The 16,850-nt window shown below is 50.1% G+C and overlaps 1 long non-coding RNA gene across 3 annotated transcripts; it reads right to left on the bottom strand.

Moving 5' to 3' along the window:
* Positions 1 to 289: 289 nt before the first annotated feature.
* Positions 290 to 10,870, bottom strand: LOC118502289. Of its 3 annotated transcripts, XR_004905003.1 has the most exons (3): positions 9,799 to 10,870; positions 8,847 to 9,013; positions 290 to 6,158 (listed from the first exon to the last, which is right to left on the bottom strand). It is a non-coding gene; the product is annotated as an uncharacterized LOC118502289 (long non-coding RNA). The 3 variants fall into 3 exon arrangements; XR_004905002.1 differs by lacking the exon at positions 8,847 to 9,013; XR_004905001.1 differs by lacking the exon at positions 9,799 to 10,870 and having other exon boundaries at positions 8,847 to 9,442.
* Positions 10,871 to 16,850: the final 5,980 nt, after the last annotated feature.

The raw sequence follows: 16,850 nt of genomic DNA, 5'->3' as shown, positions 1-16,850 counted from the left end.
TTCTCCGATGGAACCCCTCCCTTCCAGCTCACAAGGGATTTCAGGCCCCTATATGGGGAGGAGGTGTTGGCACTCTGAATTCTCTCAGTCCCTGGGGAAGCTGGAGAACAGACAGGCAGGGCCAGGCTGTAGCAGGGCAGAGGCCCCGTGTCCTGGAACTTGGGCTAGTCCTGTCTGATGGCTTTTTCCAAGGAGATGACCTCCCAGGCACCCTGTTCCCTGGCTCATACATTGGGGGTCAGTGAACTCTAGGGTGAGGGAGTGGCTAAAAAGCTGAGTGTAGGCAAAAGAGATATCATTTTGTCATTTATTCATTCACTCAACAAATGTTTACCAAATAGCTGCTTTATGCCAGGCGCTGTGCTGGGCGCTGGGAGCACATGGGTGAACAGACAGACATGGTCGTTGTCCTTGTGGAACTTTCCATCTGGAGGGGAAATAAGATTATTCAAAAAGCTGCACAAATAAGTGTGAAGTAACTGTTCTAAGTGTGCTGAAAGGATATACAGTACCATGAAAGTAGATAATCGAAGGCCTTGGCTGAGCCCAAGTTGCTGAGGATGAGGTTGCAAGGGAGACGGAAGGAGCGGCCAGAGCAGGGGGAGAACTGGCAGTGACATCACAGAATCAGAGGGGGAGGAGGTCAACTGCGCCGAGGTGCTGAGAGCTCCTGAGACACCTATTCGTCCTGACTCCTCACCTGCTAGTTGTGACTACAAGTATGGAAAGGCTCTGGCATCATGCCTGGCTCACAGTTGGTGCTCTGTAGTGTTAGCTCCCTTTCTCCCCCTCCCCAAGCTAAGCCTCCCTCCAGGGACCCCAGCTTTCTGGAACAAAGGAGCTGCCTAGGCTCAGCCTCCTCTGTCAACTCAGGCCCCAAGCCCAGCCACCCAGTCCTCAGTGAGGGATTCCGAGCCTCTCCACATTAGTTCCTTCACATGGAGCTCTACCATTCCCTAGTCTATTTCCTCCTTGCATCGGTCTTCTACGAAGAGGGGATGGGGTCTAGGTCTTGGAGAAAGATGCCATGCTGGCTCTGCTTCTTGAGCTGAGTCTGAGAAGGAAGAGTTGGAATTCTCAGTAGCTCCTAAAGCTGCCCAGGGTGAATCTGAGTGTCTTAGGTAGGAAGAGGGGGAGTAGTGGGAGATGGGGAGGGGGCTGCCCACCCAAAGCGGCGTAGAGCCCAGAGCCTTTTCCATTGCAGACACCCCATCTGTCTCCCACAGAAGGCTCGGGTTGGAGGAGGTGCTGAGAAGGGGGGTATGAGGGTGAAACCGCACAGTCTGTGAGCCAGCACAAATGCAGGGAAGGTGCTGACCCAGAAGGATGGAAGGTCCAGGGTGGGGTGTTGGCAGGACTTTTGTCTTGGCCACTCAGGACTAAAGGTCAGAGTTAGGGGCTGGAGGAGGGGAAGATGATGGGAACACTGCGTGCTACTTTCCCTAGACGGACTTGTGTTTGATTTTGATTTATAGCTCCCCACCCCGCCAACTAGAGGGCAAAGAATCATGCCTCTCTGGCTAAAAAGCTAATGGCGTTCCTAGCCCAGGGCAAGACTGGATTAATGATGCCTCCCTCTTCCCAGCAATTAGACCTCTTCCAGACCTTAAACTAATATTTTAGTTAAAGTTGTCAGTTTTCAGAGTGTTTCCTTTCACATATTACTCTAAATTGATCCCACAAAAGTCCAAGGAGGTAAACATCATTTCTGATCTGCAGATGAAGCACAAGGGAAAGGTTAACTAGGATCACAGGAGAACAGGAAGAGGGGGCTCAGACCCAGGCCTTCTGACTCCACATACAGCCCATAGGCTACACGTAGGCCTTCCTTGCTCCTCATTTTCGGTGATACTATGCAGCCCCCACTGCTAGGTCAGCTCTGGAGCTTCCTAGGAGGGAGCTCAGAATCCCTTCCCTGTGACTGAAAAACTTTGGGAGACACCCAAGAGGCCTTGCTGGACATACATCCACACAGCCCCCTCTCGGATACCAGCATGCAGATGCTAGGAAACCGGACAGCTCCAGAGGGGTGGACCTCCTACGTACAGAAATATGAGAGGGCTCTAGACTGAGAGTTGCTAGGAAGGAGGGCAGGACAGGGTGTGGGGGGTGGAAAGTGCCAAGCCAGGAAGCAGTTTTTAGGGTCCACCCCGGGCTCCTGAACAGACCCTTGGGAAGCCCTGTAGACATCCTCCCCGCACATTCCAAGTTCTCAGTGCTTCCCCCCGCCCCACCTACATACACCTAAAAAAGTATCGCCCCATAACTTCCCTATCTACTCCAGTCTTTTCTCCCACTCTTGCCTGCTTGGGAGTTCTTCATAAAGTACAACTTTATTTCTTCAGCCTGTAGCTCACTCCATCTAAAAGCACTCTAAAACAAGTGCCAAGAGAACCCAAGACAGGGCTTCAGTTATTAAATATAAATAGACAGGGGAGGGGGACTGAATATAGAGACAGATATTATATCTCTCAGTCCCTGCAAGTTATTAGGAAGAAGGCACTAGTGGTTGCTAAGCAACAGGTCTCCATAGAGGACAAGGCACTGAGAGGAAAAGCCTCCTTTGACTGAATTTTGGGGTGAGAGGGTAAGGAAGGTGGAGGTCAAAGGGCTGTGGTCTGGCAGACAGTGCTACTGGGAATGGTTGGTTTGTCCTCTAAGACCAGGCCTCTATTCTCAGAGCCTTAGCAAACTCCACCGTTACAGCCTTCCGGATTGGTGGAAGGAGGCAAGCCTCAGGCAGTCCTCCCTTTCTGCCAGGAGGAGGGAACCTGGTTTCCATAGCAACCTAGAAACAATCCTGGCCTTGTTTTGTTTATGGCTTTTCTGTAGCCCTCTCATGGAGCACTATCATGGACCGCTTTCTCTACCCCTCAACTTCTGGATTGAGGGGTAGGGCCCACAGAAAGGGTAGAGGAAGGGGTGCCACAAAGCTGGTCTTACTTCGACCTAATGTGACCTATTAAGACTCTAAAAGGGTGGTAACTTTCCAGGGGAAAGGGCTTCCAGGTGTCCTCTGACCTCTGCATCTCCTAAGGGGCTGCAAAAAGCAGAGCCAAATGGTAGCATCAGATGAAAATTATGGCCCAGACTTGCTTCCTAGAGGGCTAGTATAGACTGGGGTCAGGAGAGCAGGAGGGGTCGGCCTTGGGTGCCCCTTGGCCACCCACACCCCCATCCTCCTTGACCTGAAGTCCATTGTCATCAAGACCTGCGAATGGAGATAGAGAACATTAACTATTGTCAAGTATAAGTGAGTGGCACCGAGGGGCATAATCTGTTTTTCTAATATGACCACAAGCAGAGTGTTAGAAGAATTAGGCCGACAGCTGCTGGTCCCCCCGCCCCTTCTACCCCCACCTCCTTGCTCTCCCTCTCCCTTCCTCCTCGGCGTTTGCACACACCAATGGCAGCCCAGCCCTGCTCGCGATTTCTCTTAATCTTCCTCCGCCATCCTGCGCTCTTTCCGCAGGCGGTGCTGCGAAGCCGGCAGAGCCCCGCGTCACACCTTACTGCTCTCTGAGATTGCTCCACAGAGAGCTCAAGGAGATGGCAATTCGGTGCTGATGCCGGCTGGCAGCAGTTGGAAGTGGGGAAGGAGGAGAGAGAGGGAGGAGGGGAGGAGGGAAAAAGTTGGCACAGATACCAAGTTTTTCCCTAGAGAGACTGGGGGGCGGGCGGCACGAGAGAAGAAAATGACACAGAGGAAAGGAAACAAGGAAAAAGAGGCAGAGAGAGAGAATGAATTAAAGTTCGCTCAGACATCCACATGTGGACACCCCTACCCCACCTTGCTCATGACCCTCTGAAGATCGCATCGCCCAGTCGGGGTTCCTACACACACACACACACACACACACACACTCCCTCTCTCTCTCACACACACACAGCCAACCTGGAAATCAAAGCGGCCCAGGCATGTTGTGTGTATTTGTGCAAGTGTATATGTGTGTGTATACGCCTGTATGTTGTCTCTGTTTTGGATCGCAGTAGAATGCAGTATGTAAATGAGATGGTTATTACCGCAATGTTCATCAAGCTGAGCCGAGAAGACATTAATAGCCTGATGAATATGCATGTGAATTTGTTAATTAAGTTAATTATTCTGCTGAAAATGCATTCGTCTTCCAAGGACATTTTCCCAATGATTTTTACATGCTCTAGCCATTAGTCATGCTATATTTTATCAGGGAAATGAGTTTGCTTAAGTTGTAAAAGAGAGAGAAAGAGAGGGGAAGAGAGATGAAGAGAGAGGAAGGGTGCGAGGGAAAAAGGAAGAGGAAAAAAATGAAAGAGGAAGGAAGAAAATGCGTTGAAGTTGAGAGTGGGAAGGCGTCCGAGGCCGGCCTGAAGCGTGAGGCCCAGCTGGGCTTTTGAAGCCTGCCCTCAATTTTTATGGGTACCTTACTCTACAAATTTTTGCCCTTTTTTTGATGACAAACTTTTTTTTTCCAGTGCCAAATTTCCAACACATTAATTAATTGTTGTAGCCAATTAACTGTAGTTGTGCAAATGAGTTTAGCACTAATTACCATGCAGTGCCTGTAATCACATAAAAAACTTGCTGAGAGAGAGAGAGAGGAGAGAGGAGGAATGGGAAGGGAGTGGTGGCAGGAGAGAACGGGGCCTGGAGTAGAGAGGCAGCCAAAAAAAGCGAGTGAGTAGGGGCCCTGGTATTTCCTGGTTAGAAGCCATTTTGGCTCCAAGGGAAGAGAGCTGTCTCCTAGCCACATTTAGGACCTCTGACAGTCAGGAGTCTCAGCGGGGTAAGAGCTGGTAAAGAATGGTCTCCCTTGGGTCTAAGAACTTCCAACCAAAAGACAGGCATGCAGAATAGGTATCTCTGGTTGTTTCAACAATGTAGTGCTGACGGCCTCAGCATTTGTCTACATGGCTGAAATTACTGGGTAAGGATGGTGGCTGCCACTGGGAGAACATGTGCCATTTTTTTGATGGGCCAAGGGAGATGGAGAAGAGGGATCTGTGCAGCCAGCCTGGTTCTGGAGCCATAAGTAGATGGGGAAAGTTGTTATAAGTCCACAGTCACTGCGACAGGCCAAGGGAGCAATGGTGACATGGACTATAAAAGAGCGGGTTCCAGCAAGAGGTGGGAGGAGGCAGCCTTTGGCTAGACACAGCTCCCAGGAGAGCAGCCAAACCCTCTCTCCTGCAAACTGGCATCTCTACCATCCATCACGTCTGGGCCAACTCTAGGTTTCCACCTGTCAGTTTCAACTAGTGCCCAGAGGCTGGGGGACAGACCAAATAATTTCTACCACTCCTTCTGACTTAGTTGGAGGGAAAAGAGCAGTGGTGAAATCGGGACTAAACACTGGACTGGGATTTTTGCTTCCACTCTATTTGCCCCCTGAACCACGTTCCAGACACTGAGCCTGTCCAAGGTGTAGTAAGTACGTGTGCAAATGAACTGTAGTTACCCTCACCACAACCAAAACCCAAAAAAGGTGCTGCACCTCCCTTACCCCTTCGGAATAGAGAGCTCGCTCTTTGTCATGGGCCTCAGTTTCCTTAGACCTGTCAAACATACATTAACCTTCACATTTCCAAGGAGGACCTTGCCCACTTCTTCTCTGACACACAGCCAAAGGCTGGATCCTCCTTTTCCCATTCCAGGTCTCACGTCTGTGGGAAGATTTCTTATGGGCTCCACCCACTTCAGTCTTGCTCTTCTCTGGAGAAGGGGAAACAATGTCAAGGACACATGCCATATCATCCCTGCTCTATGATACTGCTACTCTTCTAAACTATGAACCGAATTGACTGAGGCTGCTCCAATGCTCTTCCTGCCTCTGACATCTCTCTTCAAACACACCCTTTTCCCAGTGGCCGTAGTCAAGCTCTCAGAAAGCCTGGTGTAGTGAAAGAGCCCTATTGTCTTAAGTTCCAGGCTCTCTTCTGCCATTTAATAGAATGTGATAGTATGGAAATCACTTACTGTGAGCCCCAATTTTCCTCATCTATGAAATGAAAATAATTATAGTGCATGCGCCCTGGCCAGGTAGCTCAGTTGGTGGAGCCTTGTCGAAATTTGTCAAGGTCGTGGGTTCAATCTCTGGTCTGGGCACACGCAAGAGTCAGCCAATGAGTGCATGGATAGGTGGAGAAGTGGATCAGTGTTTCTCTTACTTCCCCTTTCTCTGTAAAAAACAAACCAAAAAACAGGAAAATATTTTTAAAAATAGTGCAGTGCCAGCCTGAAAGGTTAAGAAACTTAATAGTTGTGAATATAGCTCTGGCCAGCGTGGGTCAGTTGGTTGAACATCATCCTGCAAAGCCAAAACTTGCCAGTTTCATTTCCAGTCAGGGCACACGCCTGGGTTGTGGGCCTGGTCCCTGGTTGGGGCACATGTGAGAGGCAACTGATTGATGTTTCTCTCACACATCAATATTTCTTCCCTCTCTTTTTCCCCTGGTTCCCCTCTCTCCAAAATAAATAAATAACATTTTTTAAAAATTGTGAATATTAAACACTCAACACACCAAGTAAAATGAGGGACTTCATTAATACCTAGCAAGTACAAAGAATTCTTTGACAGGTGACTGGTTAAACTGCGGCACATCCATACAGGGAACAAATGAGAGAACCAAACCATTGGTGCATACGAAAACTTGGATACCTCTCCAGGGAATTATGCTGAGTGGAAAAAGCGAATTCTGAAAAGTTGCATAATATATGATTCCATTTTTAAAATGATAAAATTTTAGAAGTGGAAGATAGATTAGTGGTTGCCAAGGGTTAAGGAGAGGGTGAGATAGGCATGATTATAAAATAGCAGCATGAGGAATCCTTGTGGTATTGGAATTATTCAATGCCTTGGCTGTAGTGACAGATAGTTTTATACAGATAATAAGGTTGCATATAATAATATACCCATGAACAAGTAAAACTGGGGAAATCTAAGTAAGATCAGTGGATTGGAGTCATGTCAATACTCTGGTTGTGATACACTGTAGTATTGCAAAATGTTACTATTGGGTTAAAGTAAGCAAAACGTACAAGGGATCTCAGTGTTATTTCTTACAACTGCAGGGGAATCTACAATTACTTCAATTTAAAAAAAGCTATGATAGATTATTAATGTCTCTGCTGGGGATAAAAGGGAGAAGGGGCTGCAATTGTGTTTCCATTGCAGAATTCCAAAGAGAAAGATTAAAAAATATTGTTCTCATTAGGGTACATCAATAAAATGATCATAACCATGAAGGTGGATATTTGTATCTGTTGACCCAATAATTTCAATTCTTGGAATTCATTATAAAAAATGCATGAAATTTTACGTTAGAATGTTTGTTGTGGTATTATTTAGAACATGAAAATATCTAAAGAATTAAAAATAGTAGATGAGCCCTGGCTGGTGTAGCTCAGTGGATTGAGCAAAGACCTGTGAGCCAAAGGGTTGTTGGTTCGATTCCCGGTTGGGGCACATGCCTGGGTTGCAGGCCAGGTCCCCAGTGGGGGTGTGTGCAAGAGGCAACCACACATTGATGTTTCTCTCCCTCTCCTCCTTCCCTTTCTCTCTCTCTAAAAATAAATAAAATTTTAAAAAAGAAATAGGAGATGAGCCTTATTAATCATGGCATATCTAGGTGATTAAATATTTTATAGACTTTAAACATATTTAAGTACACCCAGCACAATGTAGCACTCAGTAAATGGTAGTTCACTTTACCAGGGTGTTCTGGGCATCAAAAGAGCTAACGTAGGTAAACGTACTTAACAAACTGTAAAGGGCCTGGCAAGTGCGAGCTACTCTAATGGCTGCCTCTCCAACCTTCACCCTGGATGCAGCTGTCCTTCAGGCAGAACACCGCCTGAGGTGCTCTTGGCTTGAGGAGAATGGGAATGGGGGAACTGGGTTACTGGGGAGTACGAGTCAAGGGATTGGGGGTATTTTACTTCCAGGAGACTGCCACGCCGGCTCCACACCAGGAAGAAAACTGACCACTCTCCCCAGCACGCGCACACGCACATATCTGGACTATAACTTCGGGGCACTCATGGAGCCTTTGAGGCAATGTCAGCCCTGCTAACTTTGTAAAAGTGACAGACTTTATCGAACCAACCCCTGCTGACTGGGCACCTACTGAGTACTAGGCACTGTCCTAGGTGCTTCACAAACCTTATTTCACTCAGTTCCCTCCGCAACTGTAAAGGGTTGTTCCCCTGTACTGCAGGCCAGGAAACGCAGTGCTCAGAGGCCAAGCGGCTCACCATGGCAGTGCAGCTATCAACAGCGCTGGGACCCACCTGGGACCGCAGGGCGGTGCCCTGTGCTAAGACTTCGGTGAGGCCCACCTCTGGAGGAGCCCCAGGAAAGTAGCGCTGTCCTTTCAATGCCGCTTGTGTAGGTACAAACTTAAATCCATCCCAGGCAGAAGCAAAATCTCTGGAGAGAAGCAGGCCCATTCTGAAGCCTTACATCCTGTGAGTTTTTCCGTAAGACTAACCTCTATCCTTTACACTAAAATCTGATCCTTCTTCCTCTCATTAGCAATGGAGATAGTGCACATATGATAGGGTGCCCCTCCATGAAAGGTCCTAGGTCAGGAGGGGCTAGAGGAGCTTCTCCTCCCCCAGTTCTGTTGAGGCCATGACTAGAACACTTCAGTCCCCTTGGTCTCCTGCATCTGCTCCAAGGTATCAAACCAAAGACAAGCAGCAGAAAATGGACCAGAAAGGAACAGCCTAACTAGACCAAGGAGACAAGCGTGGACGATGGCCTGTAAGTCCCTAGGGACCTTAGTGCCAAATTCAGGGTGAAGTTAAGGTGGGCCGTTTTTCCCACCAGGCTCAGCAGTTAGCTTCATGTCTGACATCCACCCACCTGTGGAGGTCTGGCCAACATTCCTCATGCCAGAGCTTCTTGTCTGTCTTGATAGGGCATCTCTACAGAGAGGCAGGGGCCGGGGGTTCTGCCACTCAGTATTTATTCCCCCTGTTTCAGTACTACCTCGCTAGACTTGCTCAGGACCAGGCAGTCCACTTGCGGGCCTTAGAGATGCCCAGGGAAGAGAAGGATCATGTTAGGAGAATGTTGGGATCCCAAGGCTAGATCCAAAGTTCTTTCTCTCAATAGGAGAGCCCAGAGGGCAGCTGGGGCCTGAGTCTGGACACACAGATTGGGGAGGAAAAGTCTTGTCCCTCCCTCCCTGCATCCTTCCCCCTCCAGCCACTATTCTACCCAGTTCTGCTGGGGCCCAAGCACGCCCACTGCTCACTTCAACTTCCCTCAAGGCCCACCCTATGGATAGGAGAGGGTTAAAGGCATGGTATGGGCAAGCTATAAATTTCCCATCAGTGTGGGGAGAGTAGGACTGTTGGCAGGGAGGGGGCTGGGCTAGGGGGGAGGGGGAGCTGGGAAAAAGCCAGGAGGTTGTCTCTAGGTAACAATAAACACTGCAAGCAAGGAGCAGCTGTTACACTTACTCTCTCTGCATCACAATGCTGAAATAACACTAATAAACCAGTGTGCCCAATGCACAGGCATACACGCAGCTTAGGGCCGGGCTCCACAGCACCCCTAGGGCTGCCCTCGGCTTTGGGTCAGGGCCCTCGGCACCGGTGGACATACCAGTTTTGGCCTGACTATACTTGTGGGGAGGATGAGGGTTGATGAGTCAGCCTCAGGCAGAGTGCAGAGGCTGGGGGCTCTGGGTTCAGATTCCGAAGGCATTCACTGGTGGAAAGAGTTCAAATGGGATAACTACTGTCTGCGTGTTGGGAGGGAGGAAGGAGAGCGAGAGAGAGAAAAGTACAGGGAACAGACACCTACTCACCATGTCTCCTCAGATTCGAGGGGATGGAATGGCCAGGAGTGGAGTTGGCTTCCAAGCGACATGGAAGAAAACAGGGTCCAAGGCGAGTTTGAGGAAGAGGAGAAGCATGTGGTACTGAGGAGTGATTCTTAAATTTCCCACTCACTCATTTCCTCTAATATTGCACCCCACCTGGTGCACCCCCTCACAGCACCACTTTTACACCAGAGTTAGGTGATCACTGGTTGAGGTCAAAACCGAGCTTTATTGTGGGTATTCCAGCAGGGCCCCTGAGCCCCTGTTGCTGTCAGGGAGAGCTGGGGAGTGGAGCTGGTCCCATTTCCTTCATGAAGAGTAGCTGATTGGACCCTTTCTCCAACCAAAATGGTCTGTGGATCTCCAGAAGCATCCCAGCAGAAGATACCTTACCCCAGCTGCAGAGCAGAGCCACCAGCAATGAAAGGCATAGAAACAGGCATATGAGTACTAGAACTCTGTTGGAGAAGTCCCCTCCTCTTAGCTCATCCTTCTCTCAGTTTAGACAGAGGGTATTTATTAGCACGTATCTGGATACTTGGTATCCAAGATCCCTGCTTCCCTTTGCTGAAACAAGGAGGCCACTGGGACTATGGTCGAAGGCATGGATGGTTCTCCTGGTTCATCTTCTGGCCCCTTGCTGTTGGTGTGACATCAGATATAGTCCTCTAGCACCCCGCTGACTGAGAAAGGATGGAGATGATGCACGCTGCCAACCTGGCCTATAGGGGAAGAGAGAATCAGCACCTTTGAAGACCTAAGGAGCGCATTTCCAGGGAAGAGAGTACAGAGACTAAATACTCCTATAATAATGATTTTTTGAAGGTTTTATTTTTCAGTAGGTGGGGGAAGGTAGAAAGAGATGGAGAGAAACATTGATGTGAGAGAGAAACATCAATCGGTTGCCTCTTGCATGCCCCCAACTGGAGACCTGGCTCACAACCCAGGCATGTGCCCTCACGGGAAATCCCACCAGCAACTTTTTGTTTGGCAGGCCCCATGCTCAACCCACAGAGCCACACCAGCCAGGGTTGTTGTTGTTGTTTTTTTTAAGCAATTTTTTACAGATTTTTATTTATTTATTTTTAGAGACAGGGGAAGGGAGGGGGAAAGAGAGGGAGAGAAACATCAATGTGTGGTTGCCTCTCACGTGGCCCCTACTGGGGACCTGGCTTGCATGCAACCCAGGCATGTGCCCTGACTGGGAATCGAACTAGCGACCCTTTGGTTTGCAGCCCATACTCAACCCACTAAGCTATACCAGCCAGGACTTACTTTTTTTTTTTTTTTTTAATTCCTACGTTGTGAGACGTTAGCTGGGTGGGCACTCAGAGCTCTAAGGCAAGTGAGGGCGGGGAGCAGTAGCTGTATCTGCCTGGAAAGCCCCTCTTCTGGAAGGTGCCCGGGAGCACAGAGCTGCCCCAGCACAAGTGGGTGTCCAGTGTCTTCTGTGCAGCCAATGGTTACAGCAAGAGCAAGAATAACCGGCCTCTCCTTTTCTCACTGGAAGGCCTCTCACTGGGATGCTCAGCCTCCCCTGTTCACCTTCCCATTTCTTTCTCTTCTTTCATAGCTAGGGCCTCTCTTTGCCCCACAACCCAAAAAGATACCTTCATCCAGAGTTCATAGCGGGGGGAAATGGGCAAAAGAGGGCTCGAACAGGCCTGGTCCTCCCTCCCTCTCAGCTGTTTTCATGAGCCGCCCCCAACTGCTATGAGTCACCAGAACCTTGAGCTCAGCTGAGCTGCCAGCAGCCTTCTCCCCACCCCTCCTCCAGCCAAGCAGATACACCCAAAGGGCCCCAGAGCCCACCATCTTCCTACTGGAAGGGCCAGAGCCCCCTTCTTTATTTCTAGGAATCTGCCAACACACATTGAGAAAAGTGAGCAAAGGAGGGCAAGAGATCCCAGCATGCACTCTGTGTGGAAACAGAGAGCCGGCTGCCTGCACAGAGAATGGGGTCCCCAGCCAGGAGAGCTGGTGCACTTGGCCCTACAGCCTTGTTGGCGTGTGAGAGGGTGCGCAGGGAAGAATGGGGTAAGGAGGCTGTTTCCAGAGCAGTTATCACCTCCTGGGTCCCTCTCTGGTCAATTTCTTTTCCTTGACCTCTCTCCCAGGGCACTGATGGATATAATGGGACAGCCACCTCTGAGACGCCTTCCTTGCCCTCCTCCATGGCTGTGGGAGCTAGAGAGGGGATCTGCATGATAACTTTCAAGGTGTCAAAGTGAGAGGGTCAGATATCCAGACCTCGCACCATCCAGTGGGACACACTGAGGGAGGAGGAGGAAAGGGGTCCTACCAGGAGTCCTAAACCTGGACAAATACTGAATTCCTCAATGATTCCCTTTTCTCCAGAGCGCAGGGGATTCTGGGTGCTGCCGCCTCTGTACTACTGCAAGTCTATGCCTCTCTCCCTGCAAAGGCTCAGGGTTTCTTCTGGACTCCAGAGCAGGCTGCAGGCTTTGACTCCAGGGATGAAGATCTGGCACCCTTGGCCGAACCTTGGTAATATGAGGCAGGGTTGGGGGAAGGGAGGCCCTGTTCCTTAGAGAAATATCCAGAATCTAGACTGAATGGTTTAAGGGCCTTTTAGCCCCTCCAATATGCCTTCAATGTTGGAGTAGGGATGGACAAGGAGTAAGAAAGAGGGTCTATAAAAGCCTGACATCTTCTCCCCTCCTTCTTTTTTAAATCCTTACCCAACAATATGTTTATGATCTTAGAGAGAGGAGGTATGGAGGGTGGGGGGAGGGAGAGAAAGAAACATCAATGTGCCTTAACCAGGAATCAAATCCATAACCTTTTTGGTGGATAGGTGACACTCCAACCAACTGAGCCACCCCGCCAGGGCTCCCCCTCCTTCTTCACAGCATGCTCTTCTCCACTGTTCTGTGTTTCAGAGGAGAAACAGAGGCTGTGTAAACAGGAGCCATCTAATAAACACCCGCCCGCCCAAATATTCAATGTGAACAGCCTGCCCTATGTTAGGCAGCCAGCCCCATGGGTAGGACTCCAGGCCTCGCAGGTCCCAAATCTTCCCTATCTTCTCCCCACTTGCAGGCTTCTTCCTGATCTCCCCTGACAGCAGGATCTTTCTTTTCAACCCCGGTGCACAGTTCTCCTACCCTACCCTAACCTCTCCCTGCAGGCTCTCAGGAGCAGCGGGGGAGCTAGAAGGATTCTTTCCAGACTGTTTTGGGGGATGCAAGGGCCCCTTCTTATGCTGTCAGCAGTAGAGAAGGCAGAGAATCTGACAGCCAAGGGGATGACCCTGAGAGTCTGAGGGCAGGGCAGAGTGAGGCTGGGGACACTGAGAGAGGCACACCCCGCGCTTGCCCAGGGCCTCTGAGGCTGTAAAATGGGATGCTCAGGCAGAGGAGAAGGCAATCTGGGAGTGGGAGAGAGGTGTTGGGGGCAGGAGAGGGACTAAGTTTCCACCCACACTGCTTTCCAAGCTCTCTGCCCATCGTTACCCTCATCTCAACTTAGTCTCGTGAAGCATAGAACAAAGAATGTTAAATTTTTTGAGGAAGGAAGATGGTACCAGGAAATGCCACCTTTGGCAACTTGGTGGGAAAGTCCCTTTTCTTCCCTCTCTTCCTTCTTAACTGCAGTGCCTGAATAGTGAAGGAAGCAGGGGGTGGGGATGAGGACAGGAGGAAATGTACCCTTCGCTCCAGCGCGCACCAGCACCACGCGGAGCAGATGGGGCCTGACTAAGAGCTCTGGGGCCAGAGCGCCACATGCAGACAGGGGCATTCTGACTCAGCTTTCGGGCCCGGAGTTCTAGTTCCGTTTCTGCTCTCAGCTCAGACGTGGACACCAGGTATAAGACCACCCCTTACTATATTTTTTGGCTTACTTTTCTCTAGCAGATTATATTACAGCAGGGAAACCTGTGATAAAATCTCAGAAAAGCTGAAATTTAGTCATCATTGGGGGATTTATTTCTAGGTTAAGGAACTGGGGTAGTTGGTGCATTTCTTTCTCTGTGGACCCTATAAAATATGGTAAAATCCCATGGGAGTGGGGGTGGGGTTGGATCTGCCTAGAAGCAAGGAAATGGATGGGATAATCTTGGGAACACGCTGTATAAGGGAAATGTCCCCCCAGTAGTGCACCTGCCTGACTCCCCTGAGTTGCTTCCAAGACTCAGGGGCCAGAGACACGAGACTCCAAGCAGTAGAGGATAATATCCTGCTGACTCTCTTCCCTTGACTTTCCTCTCTGCATCCTATCTACCTACCTTTCCCTGTGCTCCCACGAATTCTTCACATCCAGGAACACAAAGCAACACCAGGACAGAATTCAACTGATTTCTCACTTCTGGGTCTCCTTTTCCACGTCTGTAAAAGGAAGGGTTCAGCGAGATGAGCTCCAAGTTCTCTTCCTAGCAACACTAAGGTTCTATGATTCATACCCCAAAGGCACCAGGCCTCATTTGCATGCTGTTCTGCATATAATCTCCATGGCACTTATTTGATGTCTAAACACACTGAAATATCTCTGAACCCTGCACTCCTCCTCTCTTTTACCAGCCTCTGGTTCTATGGTCCCTAGCTCTGGTCCTCTCTCTTCAAACCTCTGCCCCCCATCTTCCTTTCACCTTGTTTTATAGAACTCACTGGGACAAGCCCAACTTGACAAAACCCTAGGAACAAGGAAACAGCCTCACCTAATATCCTGGCTGCAATTTTGGGCCCCAGACCTGAGTCAACCAGTACAGTTCCATTCTTTCTGGAGCTCCTGGCAGTTGGGGGTAAAGCCTGGCACCTCTCCTCCATGCCTCCCCTCCTCCTCCACCTCACTGCTCTCCATGCCAGAACGCAAAGTGGCCAGTGATTGATGGGCCTGGGTTCCCAGTAACCGCACCCAGTGGCCCAATCCTCCTCCCTTACCCAATCCCTCCCCTGTCCCTATTCAGAGATCAGATTGTCTCATGTTGGTCCCTGAGGTCCCATTAATTAAAAATACATCCAATTAAATGGCAGGTGAAAACGTGCTATTGGAGCTCTCCACCCCCCTTGCCCCAGCTTGGTCCCCCCACTGCCCCCCTTAAGGCTCAGCTGTGCTTTGAGCTGAGAAAAAAAAAAAGAGAGAGACAGAGAGAGGAAGAAAGAGGGAGAGAGAAGAGGAAGACATAGGGGTGGGGGTATGGAGGTGGGGGGTGCTATTTGAATCTCTGCCAGGGTAGCATGTGCCAGCCTGAGAGGGTGGCACTGTGCCCTGATGTCTAATTTCTGGAGGTGTGAGTCAGCTGGGTACCCACTTCCATTTCCCTTAAAGGGGCAGAAGGAAGTCAAAGGGCATGGCTAGCTGTGCTGCCCTCCTCCTGGGCTTGGTGGGTAAAGGGCAGAAGTGTAAATGGTAGAGGGCCCTTAGGTGGGGTTGTGATGTTCAAGGGTTGGGAGAGTCTGTGGCCTCTATTCTTGGCATATCACTGCTCCTCCCCACACTGCAAGGAAGATAAAAAAGAGGCGGCTGGGACCCAGGTGGCAGGGCATGGCAATGTTCCCAAGCCAGGCTGGGCCTACCCCTGCCCACAGGAAAACTGAGAAAAGAATGGAGGAAGGGAGGAAGGAAGGAGTCATAATTTGGGCGGGAGTAAATGGCTCAGATAGGATAAAATATACAAAAATAAATGATTGTATTGGCACTACATCCCCCAGCAACTATAGGTAAGAGGGCCTAGAAAGACTTGTTCTGTTTGCTCTTTCTCTAGGCAAAAAGAAACAGCAGTAGTGTGAAGTCACCTTGACCTGGCTGCCTGGCAGGCTGTGAGTAAGGTATCTCCCTTGACGAGAGCACTGACAACTCTCATTCTCCTCCACACTTGCTATGTCCCCAGCATTTTGTCAGCACCTGCCCCTGCCCCTCCAGGTAAAGTCCTCTGGCCCCAGGCATTGCAAAGCTAAAGGGCACTGAGAGTTGTTGGGAGAGGAGCTAGGGAAGAAGGGGTGGCTAAGGGTGGCACTTAGAATCCAGGCAGGAATGGGGGTGGTTTGCCAACCCAGGGCCCCCGCCTGGCCTCCTTGGCAGCCTCAGTACCTCCTCACTTCACTTTAACGCTAATTGGAGATTTTAATCTGCGCTGCTGCTCTGCTCAGGGTGCTGGGGGGAGCGCCAGCTGTGCAGTAATTCCAGCAGCACCGACTGTTTAATCAAGCTGTCCTCCTGGGGAGGGGCCCTCGGGCACGGGGGTAGGAGGGAGGAGGAGAACCTCTGTCATCTCCCTTAGCCTGTTCAGCCTGGAAGGGCTTCATGGAGACTGAGGATCGATTGTGGGGTACCTCATCCCCACAGGGGCCCCATGGCCACTTGAGTCCCTGGCAGACATTATACTGCATGAGGTCAGTATGAGGCTCATGGGCCAAAGCAGCCTTCCTCCCTGTTCTGCTTTCTGACACCTTTTTCGGCTCAGAGCCCTGGGCTATCCTGGGGTACCCTCCTGCCACTCAGGCTGCAAACCTCCACTGGATTATCCTGAGCTCTGCAGGTTTGTGCTGGGGGCACAGAAGGCTGAACTTTCCCACTCCTTGTCTTCCCTGTCCTCTCTCGAACACATTCTCACTAACAAAGATACTTCTCTTAAAACAATTTTAAGAGATTTTTTTCTCTCTGAAAAGCACAGGTACCCCTGCCCTCTGGGCTAAAAAGTGACTATCTTAGAGGCAGGGACACAGCGGAGTGGACAGCTGGAGGCTGCTCACCCTGAGGGAGAGAAGCACCTGTGCAAGGTGTTCAGTGCCTACAGCTAGGGGGCTTCCCAAGATCAGCTGGGAAAGTACTGAGATATCCAACTGCTAGGGCAAAATGTTCACAATTTCAGGCCATTTTTAAGGAAGAGTGAATGGTACTAATTATTCTTTTGGCTTTTTAGGCCCCACTCAGGCTCTCTTGCGGTCTTGCTGACCTCTGTCTTGGGGAAAGGGTGCCCTCCTTGCCCAAAACTCTATCAGCTAAGGGGCAGTTTTAATTGGTCAGCAGCACCCTCGTGTGGCAGAAACCAAGACTGCAGCTGCCCTAGTGGCCTA

This window comes from Phyllostomus discolor, chromosome 8 (assembly GCF_004126475.2).
Source record: "Phyllostomus discolor isolate MPI-MPIP mPhyDis1 chromosome 8, mPhyDis1.pri.v3, whole genome shotgun sequence".
Taxonomy (NCBI): Eukaryota; Metazoa; Chordata; class Mammalia; order Chiroptera; family Phyllostomidae; genus Phyllostomus; species Phyllostomus discolor.
This window is presented reverse-complemented; position numbering and strand designations above follow the sequence as displayed.